This window comes from Hyaena hyaena, unplaced genomic scaffold (assembly GCF_003009895.1).
Source record: "Hyaena hyaena isolate Hyena2069 unplaced genomic scaffold, ASM300989v1 scaffold_1992, whole genome shotgun sequence".
In the NCBI taxonomy this organism is placed as follows: domain Eukaryota; kingdom Metazoa; phylum Chordata; class Mammalia; order Carnivora; family Hyaenidae; genus Hyaena; species Hyaena hyaena.
Window position 1 is genome coordinate 34,980 of NW_024082625.1, and position 19,981 is coordinate 54,960.

At 37.6% G+C, this 19,981-nt stretch overlaps 1 non-coding gene across 1 annotated transcript; it reads right to left on the reverse strand.

Moving 5' to 3' along the window:
• Nucleotides 1-381: 381 nt before the first annotated feature.
• Nucleotides 382-485, reverse strand: LOC120227084. Its single transcript, XR_005527170.1, has one exon. It is a non-coding gene; the product is annotated as a U6 spliceosomal RNA (small nuclear RNA).
• Nucleotides 486-19,981: the final 19,496 nt, after the last annotated feature.

Sequence of the window (19,981 nt, forward strand, 5' to 3'; positions counted from 1 at the left end):
TAATGTGCCTCATGTCACAATGTCACAGAACATTGATCTAATCTGTAACCACTGTCTTTTTGTCATTTTCCTTAAACCTTGCATTTCTTATGGTCAGGGACTGGGGCTCAGCATGTGCTCAATACATATTGAATAAGTGAACGATTAACCCTCTCTTTGTGTAAACAGTTACTTGCAGAGAGATCAGTCTAATAACAGACTAGAGTCTTTAAAAACTCCAAAGTTTGTAAGAAGTCTTACCTGCTGTTTTAAATGTAAAACATTCCCACAATTTTGCACCTCTTTGATACATGGAATATATATAGGGCTAATGGCCAAATGTCTAGGGAAAAAAAAGCTAGAAGTTTAATATGACTATTTATATTCTTACATTTCTTCTTTTTAAATATGGAATGCTTCATGAATTTGCAGATCATCCTTATGTGGGGGCCATGTTAATCTCTATATCGTTTCAATTTTAGTAGATGTGCTACTGAAGCATGCACTATATTATTACATTTCTATTCCACAAGCTAATTATTTTAAAAAGTTTGCCTATTGCCACAGACACTCACAAATATACATAAATGAGAGTGCTGCATTTTTCAAATATAGGTGAAATTTGTAAGACCTGCATGCATATCTAGAAACACATTCACTAGATATAGCCACATAAGCACAATTCCAATCAAGGCAAAATATTGAACTTAAATTAACAAAAGGCCCTTAGAATCAAAATAAACAAGAAATCTAATTTAATCATACTGCAGTATTCATCGTTTCAGTAGTCTCAACTTTACCCTTGACAAAAATCAACACCATTTCTTATGATTTTCTTCTTGTGATTTATCCAAAAAATGTAAACAAACTCATCTAAATGGGCTCATCTAAAAATATTGAGTTCTATTTAATAAATTCCTTTTTATTGGAAACAATTTCTTTGTGCCAAAAAACCCCAAGTGGGTCATTAAAGCAATTATTGTGACTGTGTAATTTTACTGCCCAAATTACCTAAATAAATAGTATTTACTGCAGCAAAACACCAGCTTACTGTCTTTTCACTTACTTTCAAATGGTAAGTAAGAAGAACTGTTCCTGATATTCTCAAATATTCACACTGCTGGTAGACATAATGGTTTGTGATTCATAAGAACTCCATTGCTTCAGTCTCATAGGTGTTATGTGCTTTTATTTTTTTTAAGTTTAATTATTCATTTTGAGAGGGAGAGAGAGAGAGAGAATAAGCAGGGGAGGAGCAGAGAGAGGAGACAGATCCCAAGCAGGCTCTGTGCTGTGAGCTTGGAGCCCGGTGTGGGGCACAAACCCACAAACTGCGAGATCATGACCTGACCCAAAGTCAAGAGTCAGTTGCTTAATCAACTGAACTACCCAGGCTCACCAGGTGTTATGTGCTTTTAAAATATATTCACATTTGTTGTCTTATTTTTTCATATTTTATACTTAATAATGTTATCCTAACTTCATAGTTATTGGAGCTAAGTAACAAGCTGTGCAGTTCTATATCTGGACTTGCATGTAACATTACATTTGCCACCTGCCCTAGAATTGATTCTTAGTCTTTTTAGCATGCATCACTTTTAAAGCATCCATGCTTGTATATGAATCTGCTTATCTTTTAAATTGGACAGGTTCAAAAATTGTCATCTATAGAAAAGAAAAACAAAATTTGACCATTACTGAGGCTAATTTGAAGAAGTTAGGAAAGGGCTTCTCTTTCACTCTAAATATTTTCTTGCCCTACATGAGAAAGGCTCAAATCCCTTTAATCAGGCACCAATCTTCCTTCTATTCCTATACATAAAGTTGAAAATGCAAATGTTTTCAAGGGGAGAAAACTAGTGACATGCACTGTCTGGTATTTAAATAATGGTTATTATCAGTTTCTAATGAGTTTGTAAGAAGGAAAAGGAGAGACAATGAGGCCACTGGACATGGCAGAAAGGAGAGGCCAGGATACCAAAGCCTAACTCCTTCAATTTCAGATATCTGAGATCATTAACTCCTTCTTCTTCAACTATGATTTACCCACTCCTGACTCTAGCTGATTCACAGCTCATGGAGGAAAAACTTCAGATCATGTGGTTCATTGTTTCCCCCTCAAAACTGAACACATCTTCATTTTTTTTTTAAGAAAAGGTACCCTTTGGATACTACCTACAAATTCAATCATAGCATTTAAGTATGCTAAGTCATTCAAGAATGACTAAAAAAAAGTAATTCTTTATCTAGTTATAGAATTTGTTTATATATATTATAACCTCAAGAAATTCCAGATATTTTAAAGATATTTTGTTGACATCAAATGTCTTCAGAATCAAACACATCACACCAAAGTAAAAATCAAAGCCAGGAGAATCATTTACTAAGCTTTGGGCATATATACAAAACTATGTATTTTACACAAATAATGCTTTGAGTCCTTACAGAGACCCTATAAAGAAGATGTTACAGTCCCATTTTAAAGATAAACAACAAACCAACACAGTATTAGATCTCAGTTTTGTATGACTCAGAGCCCCTTATGGTTACCTTGACAGAAAGGTTTGTATCCCACAGATCTGGTGCTGAATAGAAAGTGTCAAGTACAAAACAGAATAAGAACACAGCAAGAAGGATCTGGAAGCTACTCTTGGTCTCCTAGATAAGCACAGTATACACTGTAGACTCAACAAGGGGTGGGTCTATAAACAGTAACACTGAAGTTATGTCCTGATTCTACAACCAAGACTTCAGGATTTCCGTTATGAACTCTGCTAGGGATGGGTGAGCAAATATTTATCTAAATGTGTTTGGAACAGAGAATAAACAAGACCTTAACACCTGATGAGGGCGGTCAGGAAGTTCCTTCCTAGAAGGAATTACCCTCTTCTGAAGAAGTACCTGGAGATGGAGTAGAAGGAAGTAATATCTCAGAGAGAATAAGAGCATATCAAACCATAACTCTGGCCATTCTAGGAGTTTCATAGCAATCTAATTGTTCAAGGAAGAAGCCTTCAAACTTTCTGGGGTCATATTTGGCTCTCTATAAGGTCACTCTCAAGGTTGGACTATGCACTTGAAAACTGGACAGCCCATCGCAGTGTCATATTAGGGGCTATCAACAGCTTTTTACATCTCCACTTGTGGCCTCCTACAGGTATTTAAGTCTCCTTGATGAGAGACCAGGGCCTTTCTCAAGAGTCTATTACTAAAATATAAATTCATGTAGAATGGGTAAAATTCAGACGATCCCTAAACATCTCAGTATAAATTGGTTTGGAGCCACACTCACAAGGGTATGCCCCCATCAGAATGAAAAAGACTTAAGTTTTGATTTAGGGGAAGGATGGAAAAGTCTGCAGCAAGGAGCCTTGTCCAGAAGGAGCACTGTGGTCAGAGCAGTGAAAAACTCAAATGCCAGAAATTTGTGAAGATCTCAAGAAATGGAGACGCTTAGCTCTAGAGAGTACTTATAGATGTTATAAACAGTTTTAAAAAAGTGGTTGGGGGCTGGTGCATAAAGACAAAATACAAGAGTCCTCTGTCTTTGCTGCATCTGCATGTACATCTCTTCTTCAACATGAGTGTAAACATTTTTCAGTCCCTTCTGATATAGCAAAGGACACACAAAGCTTCAAAATTCTTGTTGACTTGAAATATATACTTTATTTTTTAATGAATTAAAAAAATTAATTTAATGAAATATGCCTCCTATAGCCCACATCATATTCACAAGGCCAAAACCTATCAAAGTATAACCTGAGCATCATGGTAGGCATTACTCTGTCACCCAATTCTAGTACAGTGAATATTCATCTTCTCCTAATACATTCTAAGAAAAAGAAATCATATAGCATTTGTAATTAAAACAAACATCCTAGAGCCCTGAACCCAGCTAGCATTTAGAGCATTTCATTTGATCAAACATATGATATATAGGGTTAGTCAGCAGACTAACTGAGATCTCATGATCATAACTGTCAAGACAAGGGTGATTCCAAAATAGCAACCCAGGGAAGCCATCCACCAAGGGGAACAATTAAGCCGGAATGACATTCTATTCTGCTGCTGCTTGAAGATTGCATGGCACAGCACTTTCCCCTATAATTTCCATCTAGCAGCACGGGTAGTGTGCATAGTCAAGCACTCTGTACTATAGTTTCCTCATCTATCAAGTAACTTTTCAAATAGGCCGTGAAGAAGGAACAACTGGGGAGTGCTGATTCATAAGATGAAACATATTTTGGGATCCTTCATAAGCAGGCAATTAACTACTTTTTTTTCTTCGCTTAAAAAAATTCCTGATCTTTGGAACAGAGTGTAATTAAAACTGCAATTAGTGACTAGGTAATCAGGAGCAAAGAGAATAAAGGGAAACTGGAAAGAGCTATCAGGTTAAATCAGAATCCATCCAAATTCAAAACACAGTCTGTAGTCTAAAAATAAAGGAATTGCCCAATAAATTGTTGGCATGATTCCACCTAGCTCTTCCTCAAAAGTATGTGTATGGAGGTAAACCTAGAATAATTTTGGAGTTATTTATTATGTTCCAAATGAGGACAAAAATAAGCATTAGTGTCACATTTGTCGAAATAAGCAAAGACCAACCAAATAAAAAAAGCAAAGGCTATTTATTCAGACATACATACAACGAGAGAATCAGCTATCATTACTTGCATTGTGACAAGACCAGCAGAGGAGGGAGAAAACTTAACAGTGAAAAAAGAAGTCTTCAGGTATGCCCTGACTGGAGGCTGGTGGAATCGAGAGTGTGCAGGCAGCCTAACTAGAATGCGGGAAGGGAGATAAATCCTATGTGATTGGTTAGGAGTATATAATTGGCTTTCTTTGTGTGGTCCTAAATTGGTAGCAGGGACAAAAATTAGGTAATTGATTGGTTACTGGAGGTAGCAATCTGGCTTCCTACAAGTATGACTTGAAACAGGCTGGCTTCCTGGGTTGTTAACTATAGATGAGAGGATGGTTTCTTAGACAAGTTGTTGCAGGTTGTGGGTTAGAATTCTATGTTTTCTTCTCTTTGAGAGCTAACACGCACAGTGGGGAGGGGCAGAGAGAGGAAAGGGAGAATCCCAAGCTGGCTGACAGCCACACTGACAGCATGGAGCCTAATGTGGGGCCCTGAGATCATGACCTGAGCCAAATTTCAGAGTCCAATGCTTAACCAATTCAGTTACTCTAGGGTGCCCCCTAGAGTTCTATTTTATGGATGGCCTGGGTATTCATTTGTAAACTGGGCCTCTCACATACATTTAGATCATCAATTAATAAAATATTTTAAATTCTATAAAAGCTCAAGCATGATCACTTTATTCTGAGAAACAAATGGTAATAATAATATTAAGGTGGCAACAGAACCTATAATATCTAGTAGGGAATGGACTAAATTTTTTGAGATATGATGCAAACAGTACTTCAAATATTTAGGGAAAAAAGCACATCAAATCAGAGCTCTGTAATTGTAAAAACAAAAGATTGCCCTTTCTATTGAAAAAAGTCTTTTCAATAGTCCATTAGATATTGTGGCATGCTGTTTTTGAATAAATATATTCATCTTTGCCATTTACTCATTTTCAAACAAATCTTATTTAATGCTGATATTAAATCTCATAATAAGTCAATCCTTACATCCTAGGTGGGATTAATTCTTTATTTCACTCTAGTATGTTTTATTTTATTTCATATCCAATTACAAAAAGTTATAGAAGACTAAGACTGCCTTCTTATGTGGCTCTGAAATGGCTCCAAGTTTCAAAATGGGATTCCCCCAAAGAGTTTGGGCAGAGGCAACATTTGCATAATCATGGTATTCTATCCCAGGTAACCATATGGAAGGGGATTGTGCACATCATTAATTTACTCTCTGAACAACATATAGGAAATACATGCAATGTGCAAGACACTACCTAGTTGCTGGGGTTGTGGAGAAAACTAATATAGATCCTGCCTCAAAGAACTTAGAGTCTGAACAAGGGAGGCAGATTTCTAATCAAAAGAGTAAGTACTAATCAGTCATTCTTCCGCAAAGTCATTTCAGAAGTGTGAGATATAATAAAGATCACAGAGGAGGGTGCTTCAGGTCCCTGGAAGAGGGACATGATAAAATGTCAACAAAACTCTATCTTTTACTACTTGGGCAAAGTCAGGAAGGGCATTTAGGGCAAGAGGACACAGTAACCCAAGGCACGGAGCATAAAGTAGCCTCTTTTGAGAAACATTAAGTAGCTAAGAATGGCCAAAAAGAGAGTACATGTTGAAGAGGGGTAAAGGGAAAAGTAAGAGGGTTAGTAAGAACCAGATTATGGAATGTAAGGATGTCTTATCAAGGACTTCACACCTAATCTTGTAGGCAATGAGGAGCCTTGGAAAATTTTAAGGAGGGTTATATTTTTATGAAATAGCTTTTAGAAAGATACATCCACTGCTGATAGACATATACTTGTTCGAGAGTAATTGTGCTTCCTTGGTGCTCTTGTAGTCACTCAAAGGAGAAGTCTAATATTCTGATAAGAACATTTACAATGAAACCTCTTGATCAGAACCAATTTGTATAGCAGAAATGAGATGCCTAACAACTCAGAGGACAAAATTGACTTGGGACAGGGGAGAAGAAACTTGAGTCCCAAAGAAATGTAGAAAACTAGTGTAAGAAAAGACTTTAGAGATCATCTACCCCAATCTCTTCTTTTACATAGACAAGATGTCGAGTTAGAAATTTTGTTGGAAGATATGACAGACAGGATGCACCAGTGAATTACCAGACTATAGTGCACATTTTCAAAGGAAAAAGTAGAATTATAAGATATAAGGGAATGAGAGAATTCAGTCATTGGAGACTGAATGAGGGAATGTGATGAACACTTCTTTGGAAGGAGGTGTTTCTTTGCTGTGAATCCCAGCCTCTAGGGGTATCAGTGGAAAGTATCTGTCCCTACTGCAGGCTTAGCTAATGGACAGCAGGGTAACCTCTCTGAGCTGAGGGATATATCAGGTGCTGATGAAGAAGTGCAGTGGACTGGTGTCTGGCCATGGGCTGGAAAAGCGAAGAGCAGGAGACAGTTGGCTAGCAGCCTGGATAGCAGGAACAAAGGTGAGGTAGTAAAATTGGGGGCGTGTACTCCCAGTATTAACCAGGACAGAGTTTGCATAATTGCTTCTTACTGACCAAATGTAGGCCAAGCACAAGACAACAGTCAAGTAGGTGGTCTTAGCTCTCATCTAAGAAGGCATTCACAGAGGCAAACAGACTTCAGCAAGGTATCCAAGGGATTTTTGTCAGAACGGGAAAGATCACCCACATCAAAGGAACTGTAGCTAGATGTCCCCAGTAATAATGGGGAGTCCCTGGGCATAGAGAGTTGTCAGATTTAGCACATAAAAATACAAGGTACCAGGTACATTTGAATTTCGGAAAAACAACAATATTTTAGTAAAGGCAGGTCTGACATATTGCATGGACCATAGGGAACTAAAAATCTGCTGTTTATCTGGAATTACAATTTGGCTGTGAATCCTCTACTTTATCTGGAAACCTTATTGGGAACGCCACGTCACCACTGAACAGTGGCCAAACTCGGAGAACAAAAAACTACCACATGGCCATACCAGCCACATAAGAACTTTTCTGGTCCCTTCACCATTCCTTCTTCACTAAGATTCAACCTTGGAGGGTTTGAATTGCAAGTCTGAGGAGAAGAATCAAGGAAAGAAAGAAGAAGCTTCTCAGATCTTTATTCCCCCCTCTGCAGCAACCTCAGCTGCGGGAGCAAGTAAAGGAATTGCAACTGTGAATGCATTTGATTGTTCTGTGTGCTGCACATTCTGAGTTCAGGGATAAGTATGTTTTGTGACTCTACCTGACTGCAGAACATTGGATTAAAAGATGAGAAAAGGTATGGGTCTGCCTGAGATTTCCTCTAGATTAAGGAGGATAAGTAGCTCCTTATCTCCTCAACAAAGTAATTGGGGTAATGAAAAAAGAAAACTAATTTGTGCTCTGATTGCATGTGTCAGCCTTCAATAGGCAGTTATGTGCAATCAAGTTATGTGCACTTCCATATACTGGTTATGTGCAAACAGTGAACAGAAGCCTAAAGAGATCTAATGACTGCTCTGACAGCAAACTGCTAGAGGTGGATGAATGTGTGGAGGAGCCCAAGGTTCTCACATGTGCCCTGCAACTCTTCCCCGTGGTGATTCTGTCATTCTCTGCCAGCACGGAACCATCTACTCCTCCCCCATAAGGGAAGGAGTAGTTTCCAGGAACTACAGAAATCATAACTTCTCAAGTTGATTCAAAAATATTCAAACTATTATCATTTGAAATCTCTCTAGACAGACTTGCATGAAAGCTCAAAATAAACTTACAAGCTACATGAACTGAGAATATAAAACCATCTCTTGCTTGCCTTTAACCAGGGCTCTACCTTGATGTGCTTACCAAAAGGAGAAGCCCTTCACCAGTGGGTGTAGAAAGTGAAACAGCACAAGAAAGTAGTTTATTCTCCCGAGCACTTAGTGATAGCTATTTTTCAGAGATGCGGTCACACTCTCTAGGGAAATATGAGCCAATGAATGTCACACCAATTACGGTGAAGACCTAGCAAATTGGGGTCAGTGCCAGGGAATGAGATCAGGAAAACAGACAGAGAGATTGAAAGAATGGATACACACTGTATTAGTTTCCTGTGGCTGCTCTAACAAATTATCACAAATTTAGTGGCTTAAAACAACAACAACAAAAATTATTATGTTATAGTTCTGAAGATCAGACTCCCACATGGGTATCACTGAGCTAAAATTAAGGTGTCGAGGATGTGATCTGTACTCCTCTGGTGAAATCATTTCCTTGCCTTTTCTAGATTTAGAAGCCACAGACATTTCTTGGACTGTGGCCCCTTTTTCCACCAAAAGTCAGCAACAGTGTCACATTTCTTCATCTACTTTTATTTCCACCTCTCCTTCACTGACTCTCACTCTCTGCCACCTCTTTCACTGATAAAGATCCTTGTGATTACTTTAGGCTCACAGACATCATCCAGGATAATCTTCCTATTTCAAGAGCCTTAACTTAATCACAGCTGCAAAGTCTCTTTTAGATAAAAGAAATATACACACTTGTTATGAGGATTCAGGATATAGATATTTTTGAGGACCATCATTCTATTAATGTGCTCTCTCAGCTTTACTTTTTGGGCAAATTCTGAATTTTGAAATGAGAGTCAGGAACGGCTACACTGGCTGGGATTTCTCTCTTCTTTACCTCTTCTAATGAAGTCATTTATCAGCCCAATTTTGTTAACTCAAGAACTCCTCGCTTTATGATTAGTTTCTGCCATCTTGCCAAACTTGGCATCTGTTTAACATTTACCTTTCAGTGGCACTTTATATCACTCCTTAATCTGGCTGCTTTCTTCTCCCTATGGCTATACCTTCCTGCTCCTCCTGGGGACCACAGTTCTGCTTTTCCAACTGTGTTGTTCTTCTCGGGATACCAATCTAAAATCCCCTATCCCATAGCTGTAAGTATTGACTTACGGTCCAAGGGTAGAGAAATAAAATCCCTTTGGAGATCTGTATACTGGTGAAGTAGGGACATGTAAACCCACTCTTAACCACTCACAGTAAAAGGCAAAATGACCTCCAGAAGAACCTGTGTTGTGTCTCTCAGCAGAAAGAAGAAACTAGTCTGCTATAAGAAAAGAATAAAGTGGAGACTCAATGGAGGACGATGATTTTAATCATTTGCAGCAGGAATATTCTTTATTAGTATAGTCCTGTTCTGAGCTAAATGTCACACTTAACAGCATCCCACTAAATTCTCAGAACAACCCTGAGATGGCATAATACTTATCTCTATTTTACACATAAAGAAACTGAGGCAAGGGTTGGCAAGGATAAGTAACCTGCCAAAGTTCATATTGGTAGTGTGAAAAGAGAGTTGGAATTTAACCCCAGTCCCTGCATCAAAAGCCTCGTCTCCCAACCACAACACAAAAGGCTGCCTCCTTTTTCTCCCCTGCAGTGAGACAGCACACTATGCCAGCCAAGATGAGTCTCCCTGGCACTCTTGGAGTATGTTGTGCTCAGTTTGCACATGCTGTTTCTTCCATCCTGCTGGATAATCACCACCGTGCTGAAGACAGAAAATGGTAACTGGATAAACCCTTCAAAGAAGGAATATTCAGCATTCATTGCTTATTACATTAGCTGCTGCTCTTAAGAAAATATATATTTAGACCACAAATTAATGATTGAAACTCATAATGCCTGATGTCTTGTACCTCAAACCCACAATTGTGCATTGTAAGCTTTCTTCAATTTGTTTTCAGCAAAACGTTCCAACTTCACTGTGATGTGCTATATTTGATGGTCTAAAGTTAATAATGGGATCTCAGAGAATATGTAAAGAATAAACATGCAGCTTTCCAATCTTTTCAGAGCCTTAGGGGAAGTCAACCATTCCAAGAAAGTTACCAGGCTACTGTCAAGAGGAATCAAGGGATATGTTCCAGACTTGGGACAGGATGAGTAGGGGTGGTAGGAGAGGCAGAAAAAGGAGGTACCTCTCTGTGTTCAGAGTTTTATGGTAGGCTGAATTCAGCATAAATATCTCTACCTTATAGATATTTTCCTTGAATCCCCAGTCCAGACTGGTTCTCCAATTATGTACTCTCTTAGCAAGCTGTGCTTCCCCTTTGTAGGACTTACATAATTCATAGATCAATTATTCATTTGTTTTCTGTGTACCACCAGATTTGACCACAAGCTCCATTTGCTACTGTGGTTGTGCACATCCCCAGGACCTAAGTAGACAGCTCTGTACTTGTTAAAGGAAAAGCGAAAGGGACAAAGCAAGAATGTTGACTCATACAGGTGCTGATATAGGACAGTGGATAAAGACCATTTTCCATGAGGCCTGTGGGTGTCGATAGCGACAGAGAGATTTTGATTTGATTCTCTGCTTTGGCTTTATATCAGTAGTCTATATGCTGTCATTTCACTTTATCTTCAATAAAACTTCTCACAGCATCCAATGGATAGACAATTTTGATCTACTTACTATTTCATACTTCACCTTCAATCCCTATTATTGGTTGTAACACCATTACTGAACATGCTAGAATCAGTTTAGTACACAGTATGAGATGATGTTTTACTCTGGCATTTGAGGATTTGCTGCCATTTCTTTCTGGGTTCCAAGTCCAACTCTTAGTTTTAGAATAAAAGTATATTCTTTCCCATTAATAGAAATTGGAGCTGGGCTTTACCCTAGACATGATTATTTGTCCCTAAACATTTTTTCTTGGCATTACTCTTCTACAACTGTCCTCTGTGATCTAATACTTGGTCCTCCAATCAATACATGCTCTTCATCTCTTGGAGCTACTCTTCTTGAGTACTCTCAACTCCATCATGTTTCTAAGCAAGTTTTTTATTTTTTAGTACTTTTTCACTTGTTTCATGATTTATTCACGAGCCTTTCTGACTATTCCTCCTTCTCTTTGCCTCTTCCCTGTCTATCTTTGCCGATTCTTATAAAATCAGTATGCCCAGACTTCACGTTTGCCCCAGGCATACAAATGCTCATCTACAAAGTTCATGGTAAGTCAGAGGAGACAAGCATTTAAATGATCAAGTGAAGAGCCAGATTCAGGAAGCCAAGCATGCCAGACCAGAGGCCATGTAAACAAAAATGAAAACAATAAGGATGAGCCTATGAAGAGAAAAGAGCAAGTCAAGGAGTCAATTGTCCGTGAAACAGTCAACAGGAAGAAATCTGGAGAGGAAGATAGATGGTAAAAAGTCCTAGTAAACTAGCCACTAAAGAGAACATGCCCAGGCACTGTGATTGAAGGGGCCAGAGGGCAATGGAAGTTCAACAAGTTCACCACAAGAAGAGTCTCTGGTGCTGAAGCCTCTTTTTCCTCAGGCTTAGGTGCCTGCAGATCTTCTTGCTCCCACTCAGAGCCAGCTTTGGGCTAATCTGTCCTGAAGATGGCAATCTGGCATGCCAGTGCCCTTTAGGAACAGATCCAATGCTCCCAAGAGTGGAAGAAGGAATATTTGACGATGCTGACTTAATATTTTCCCCACTTTGTTAAACTCAGTTATCACCTTAAAGAATGGAGAGAAGGATTATGATTTTGAATATGACTGCACTAGAAAAACCAGCATATTTTTAATCTCCCTTCAAATAGAAACCATCCCCTCCTAACCCCTTGTCCAAATCAAGCTGTGATATCATTAAGAACATTGTCCTGCAGACACAGCTCCCACCTCCAAAGGCCTAATTCTATTTACCTCTCATTATTTCTTCAAGAACACCATGGTGATATTTTCAAGGTGTTATGAAAAGATCAAGGGAATTTAACTTCGTATCATATTTCTCAGGGTATACCCTACAATATTCCCTTTTTCTTTTTAAAAAAAAATTTTAACATTTATTTATTATTGAGAAACAGAGACAGAGCATGAGTGGAGGAGGGGCAGAGAGAGAGGGAGACACAGAATGGAAGCAGGCTCCAGGCTCTGAGCTGTCAGCACAGAGCCCGATGCAGGGCTCGAACCCACAAACTGTGAGATCATGACCTGAGGCCAAGTCGGATGCTTAGCCAACTGAGCCACCCAAGTGCCTCAATATTTCCCTATTTCTAATGTAAGGATTTTTAATCAAATTTTTGATGCATTTGTTTTAAACCATTTGCATTGTGAAATAAAACATATTACAACAAAGGGCACAAAAAACGTATAGCTCAATGAGGCGTCACAAAACAAACTAGACAAACACCATCCAGGTCAAGAAACAGTGATGATACCCTAAAGCCCCTTCTTTATCATTACTACTCTCTCACACTCCTCTGACAAAAAAGTTCGCTTGGGGTGCCTGGGTAGCTCAGTCAGTTAAGTGTCTGACTACAGCTCAGGTCATGATCACAGTTTATGGGTTTGAGCCCTGCATTGGGCTCTGTGGTGACAGCTCAGAGCCTGGAACCTGCTTCAGATTCTGTGTTTCCCTCTCAGTGTGTCTCTTCCCCGCTCTCAATTTGTCTCTCTCTCAAAAATAAACAAACACTTAAAAAATTTAAAAAAAGAAAAATAAAAAAGTTTGCTAGCCCCTACTATATAATACTCTACCATTAGATACACAAAATTATTAATTGGTACTATTATTGGCAAAACATGCATGTTGTTTTTATGTTGAGGATATTACAAATAAAGCCGTGTAAGCATCTGTATACTTATCTCATGGGGTACTTGCTACTTTTGGGTATAGATTCAGATGAGTGCCTATTTAGTGAATAATACCAAAAACGTTTTATAAGTGGTTGGGCCAATTAACAGTTCCATCAAGTGTGTGTGAGAGAACCAGCTTTGTTTTGTTTTTATTATTAGGATACCTTCTTTTATAAAGTACCCACTTCAGATCTGACCCAATTTTTCTTATGTTCTCTCTTCCTTATTGATTTGTAGATTTTATATAATTTGGATTCACACCCTTCCACAGTTATATGTTTTGTAAATATCTTTCCTTTGGTGGCTTAAGTTTTACTTTTTTTAAATTTTTTATTATTTTTATTTATTTCTAGGAGAGAGAGAGACAGCGTGAGCAGGGGAGGGTCAGAGAGAGAGGGAGTCACAGACTGAAACAGGCTCCAGGCTCCGAGCTGGCAGTCAGCACGGACCCCGACGCGGAGCTCGAACCCACGAACCACGGACCGCGAGATCATGACCTAAGCGAAAGTCGGACGCTTGAAAGACTAAGCCACCCAGGCGCCCCTACCTTTTACTTTTCTTAAGAGATGTTCTTCATGTGGTTACACTCAATCTTTTCCTTCAGTAACATGCTTTCTTTAGACTATAAAAATTTTTTCTGTGCCCCAATCATGATAGTACATGATAATATTCTCTAGCTTTTTGAAGTCTTGTTTAAACTTAAATATTTAAAACTATAATCCACTTGACACTAATTTTTGTATCAGTGTGAGGTAGAAATCAAGGTTCATTTAAGTAAACACGTGTATCTCACTGTTCTAGTGATATTTATTCAGAGACTATATTCCCTCCACGTCTCTGTTGGGCTAACTTGATTTTAAATCAAACATTCATATATACAAGAATTTGACAGCAAACAGGCAGAATCTACTGAAGTTAAATGTGTTCATATATTATGATCTAGTAATTACACTCATAGGTATATAACCAATAATAAAGAATATATATTTATAAAAGTCATGTATAGAAATATTTCAAAACAGCATTGTTTTTAATAGGCCCAAACTAGAAACAAGCTAAGTAATCACCAACGGTAGAATGAATAAATACATTGCATGAATTTATTCAGCATAAATATCCATACAATGAAAATAGTAAACAGCAATAAAAATGATGAACTGCAGTTACATATTTCAGGAACAAATCTTATGAATATAATGTCGGGCAAAAAAAGTCAAAAGAAAAATATATAACGTATAATTCCTTTAAGATATAAAAATAAGCAAAATTAATCTGTTTTAAAAATGTTAAAAACTACCTTTGGGAGAATATAGTAGATAGTGATGAATGGGAAGAACAGCAGGAACTTTGAATTACTGATAATGTTCCCTCTTTTTTTTTTTTTACTGCATTGTTTTTATATGGTTCATTTTGTGAATTCATTAATCAGAACACTTACAACTTGCACATTATTTTTCTGTACCTATGCTATATTCGAGTAAAAAGTTGATTTTAAAGAGTCAATAAGGTAAAACCCCATGTATATGTCAATGTGACATGTTATCGGTTTTGAAGAAAATGGAAACACTTTGTGATACAGATGAAAGGAAGAAAGAAAGTCTTCAGGAGAAAATGCTTTTGTTGTGGCTCTGTCATTAACTAGTTAGAAAACCAAAAAAAAAAAAAAAAGCCCCTTGACCTCTGTGGATTATTGTTTTCTCATCTGAAGAATGAAAGGCATTGGCCCCTCAATAGTCACTTCTAGAAAATCTGTTCTGAAATTACATTTACCTGGATAACTAGAACAGAGCTACACACTGCCTTTATGCCTGTCTTCACAGGGACTCTAATTTTTATTTCTGTTTCTTGTGCAATCTCTGTTGGTTTTATTGTTCGCCTATCTCTATGGATTTTTCCCGTAATAGCTTTCATCTTGGAATAATCATAAGATAGTTAAAAAAAAAAGAAAGAAAGAAAGCAAAATCACTTCAGTGTTTCTCAGAGGGCCATCTGGTTGCATTCACAACTATGGCAAGAGGAGGCTTTCTCTATCTTATTAATTCAGTGCATGTCTTTCTTTGAGAAGTTAAATGGTCATATTCAGTTCCAACTTTCCTGTCAACACTTATGGGGAACATGTGGCCCTTTTAAGTTGTAGCGCATGCCCATCCCTTCACAATTTCTTAATGATGGTCCAGGGTTTGGTAGGCTAGAGGATACCTTTCATGCACATCAAAACAAACACCCAGACAGCAATCTTCTCTATTTATCACCATGATTTAGAGCTGCGCATCCACTTAAACTCTTAGATTAATATCTGTCCTCATGCCCTTATAACCTGCTTTGGAAATGCAGTAACTTTCTAAATATGTCATGGCCCCCGATTTCTTTTTATCCTAATCCATTTTGTACATGCTAGCACATTCATCTTCTCAAAATGCAACTTTCAAAACTGTCCAGTAGCTTCTGATTTTTCACTTTATATAGACATTTTAAAACTTTAGCAAGCTGAAGAATCACAGTGGGGTAGGTACTGTTTTAAAAGGCAGATTCCATGCCCCCCACTTGAGATATTGTCAATCAAGAGTGAACCCCCAAATTTACACCTGTTTGCCTGTCCAACTTGGGGAAAGATGGGGAACCCAGAACCATTTCAGGCATTTTTACAGATGTTTCTCTACTCACCGCAAATGGAGAAAGGACATGTAAAAATAAACTCTGTGCTTTGGCCAAATATCCTATAGCAGTGAATTTGGGCACTGCCAAGAAACCATTTTCCTTAGCAGGTTCTTCTAGATAACTTTAGAACTTGCCCTCAGCTACTGCAATATAACTTAACCTGACTTGGAAAATAGAGGTTAAAAAAAGCTAAAGGCAACAAGGAATATGATGGGGGAGGGGGTTGTTTCATAGACTTCTTAGAGGATGGGGTAGGAAAACTTTGGATGATTTCCCCAAAAGTCAGAGCAAGCAGCCAAGCAGCTGCTGGAGCTGTTCGTAGCCCCTTCAGAAGAGTTTGTCAGGAAGACTCAAGAATTGATTTGACACCATTGGAGGAGATAAGAAATCCTCAGAATTCTATGTGAGCTGTCACTGTAGCTCTTGAAATAATAGAGCAATGAATGGAAGTCCCATGTAGAGATCAGCAAGGAGACACTCTGAAAAGAATGTTTTGTTGTTTGGAGATGTCCATTCCTTCATCTCTCCATGCAAGGAAATCACTTATAATGGAATACACACATTATCATTTCACATGGAACAGTTAAGAGGACAGATGGACAAAAGTGTATTTTCATATAAGCCCAATGAGAAGGGAGAACCTGATTTCACACAAAGAAATATGGTGGGAATGGAAATAATCAAGATACGTAAGATTATTCTGTCCACACCACCCATTCCTATTTCCTCTCCCTCACCTACTTAATACTGCAACCAAACCAAAATATAATTTGTTCTTGTTCTGCATATGTTTTCTATTTCATTCCTTCATATATTTACATAGGCTCTTCTGCCTGGAACTCCAAACTAAGTGCCTACTCATCCTTTAGAACCCAGCTCAAGCTCCATTCCCAATCCAGCTCTCTCTGACCTACTAGAAATAATTGATCACTTCATTGTTTTCCTCTGCTAGCATCTTACCATTTACAAACTTTTATTGTGATACATACATCACTAAACCAGAATCATTTGTTTTCCCCACCAGACTGACTCCTGAGGATAGTGTCTTTATAATCCTTTATAAACACTTATAAAAACACTTAAAAATACAGCATGATCTATTTGTTGAATTAAGTAGAAGTGAAACAGTTGATAGAGGTAGCAAGTTCATTGTGAAACATCCAAACAGTAGTCAGGTGCTCAGTTCTAGCTAAAAGAGTAATCCTGACAGAGAAACATGAATATTGTATTCTCTATGCTGGCTAAGAAAGGGAACATATAGGATGGTTTTCAAAACCTGACTATACAGTTAATGGATTATTGTACAAATGACACTGTGAGTTCACTTAAATTGGCCAGAGAATAAAAACTAAAGGGTAAATTCAGAGCATCAATCAATGTGACTATTTTGATTGTTTGTGCCACTAAAATAAAAGATACATTTAGTCAGAAAGGATAAATTGTTAAAGCTTTCATTTTAAGATAATAATAGCTAATGTATATTGATCACTTAGAATAAACTAAACACATGCTAAATATTTCACATGCCTTATCTCATTTAATAAGCTGATAGTATAGGTATTGTTACTATCTTCTTTTGGGGAAAACTGAGGCTTAGCATGCTGGCACAACTCACACAAGATCATCCAGCTGAAGAAAGCACAGTTGAAGTTTGCAACCACGAAATGTCATTAAAAGCTATACCCAGAGGGTGCCTGGGTGGCTCAGTCAGTTGGGCTTCAGACTTCAGCTCAGGTCATGATCTCATAGTTCATGGGTTCAAGCCCCACATTGACGTCTGTACTGATGATAACTTAGAGCCTAGAGCCTGCTTCTGATTCTGTGTCCCTCTCTTCTTCTCACACTATTCTCTGTCTCTCAAAAATGAATAATAAACATTAAAAAATTTTTAAAAAGCTGTACCCAAAATAATATCTTACAGCATATCAAGGATGAGGTTATTATGAAGGTAAGGTACAGGGGCGCCTGGGTGGCTTAGTCGGTTAAGCATCCGACTTTCGCTTAGGTCATGATCTCGTGGTTCATGGGTTCTAGTTCATGATCTCACAGTTTGTGGGTTCGAGCCCCGCATCAGGCTCTGTGCTGACTACCAGCTCAGAGCCTGGAGCCTATTTCAGAGTCTGTGTCTCCCTCTCTCTCTGACCCTCCCCTGCTCATGCTGTCTCTCTCTCTCTCTCCTAGAAATAAATAAAAATATTAAAATAAAAAAAAGAAGGTAAGGTACAATGAAAATTATGAAATTTTTTTCACTCAAATTAATTTTTTATTATTAAACTCTTTTAAAACTCATTAGTAAGTATAAATGAAATTATTTTTTCTGATGTTTTTGCTCATTAAAAATTAATTTTGTTGATTTTTTTCAAATATATATTTATACTTAAAGGCCAGATGCCAGAGTTCACTGTTACATTGCCAATTTTAAGAGCTATCTCCATTGTAACTGATCTTATAAGAAAATTCCTTCATGTCATTTGGGAAAACCTATAAAAAAGCCCTTCTGGCTGGTACATTATGACCACATCTACAGAACCAAAATAACACATATCTATACATACCCTCCCAAAGAAAACAGAAAAGAATATGGAGTTCCTCCAAGCCCTTGGGCTTCAATAGATTTTCTCAAGCTAAAGGAAATGGAAAAGTGTTACAGGAAAAAAATGGGCTTGCCATTGTTTGTGGCATTTACTAAGCAAGAGCCCCAAGTCAGAGACTGTAAATGAGCTGACTCCTGTTAATATGAACATTCATCTAACAGTGCCAAACTCACACACTTGAATTCCCGTAACTGAACTTCCTCAGTTTGGATAATGCAACGGATCCATTCCTTCCCGCATTTTCATGAAGAAATCTAGTTGATATTCACTGACTGAACTGAAAATAAATTCTCTTGCTCACTAACTCTAAATGACTGGGAGATTTCACAGTATCACATTACTAGTCAAATTTCATTAATCCTTATAAGAGAAGTTAACATTGAAGCTAAAATCTTATAGTAGCAACACTAATAAAAATGACTGATAAAGGCAAATGTTTTATAAACCTAGTCAATTTGCTCAATTCTACATGCAATTATAGATTTAAAATCATTCATAAGTAATTATTTGGTAGTGTTTCTGTTGACAGTTATGGGAGGTATTTTTTCTGTTACATTTTCATTTTGATAAAATTTCAAATTTGGAGAATAGTTGTAAGTATAGTACAAGGGACTCCTACACTGTCCCCAAAGTCACTAATTGTTTATAATCTACCCCCATGTATTTTTTCATTTGGTTAAATGCAAGTAGAACATTGGAAGTCTTCACTTTTAATAAAGAAGATGTTTGTTCCTTGAACCCTCTTTTCAAGTCTATATCTGATTAAGTATAATGACTGCCTCACTTTATCTAACTCCTGCAATGAGATGACCCCTAAACAAGCATGGTCATTCAAGTCCTCCCCCACTCAGTCACTCAGCTATAATTGCACCTGGCATCTGATCTTCCTCACTTAGTAATAAGCTAACCACCTCACATTCACTTTTAAAACAGAACACAATGTCTCTACTTCCCCATCTAACCCCCAACTGCATACTCTATCTATCTTGATTGGTAGCACAGTAATTAAAACAGTCTAAATTACAGTCATCAATTTGGTGAGGCTTGACAGCTCTATGTCTTTCATATTCCATGTCTTTCTGAGAATCAAAATTCCTTCCCCTTATATTTACAATTTTCTCTCCATCACCACCCTCAGTCTCAGATAATCTAGGTTCCCTTGTGTCTTACTTGGACTTGAAATAGTCTCCTATGCAATTCCCTTACATATTATCTTTCTCACCTAAAATTCATTCTTAATAATTTTAACACAAAGATCTTTCTAAAACACAAGAAACCCAGTTTGTGTGTGTAGAAGCAACTAAAGTTTTGATAGCTACTTTTTGCCTCTAAGATTAAATCTGAAGTACATAGATTCGTAAATGATGTCTTTCAAAATCTGGCTCACCTCCTTTCCAGATTTATGCCTTTATATTCCTCCTCAAACTATAAATACTAAGAACTAGATAAATTAAATCATACACCATTAATTAGACACTAAATTACTTTGAAGCACA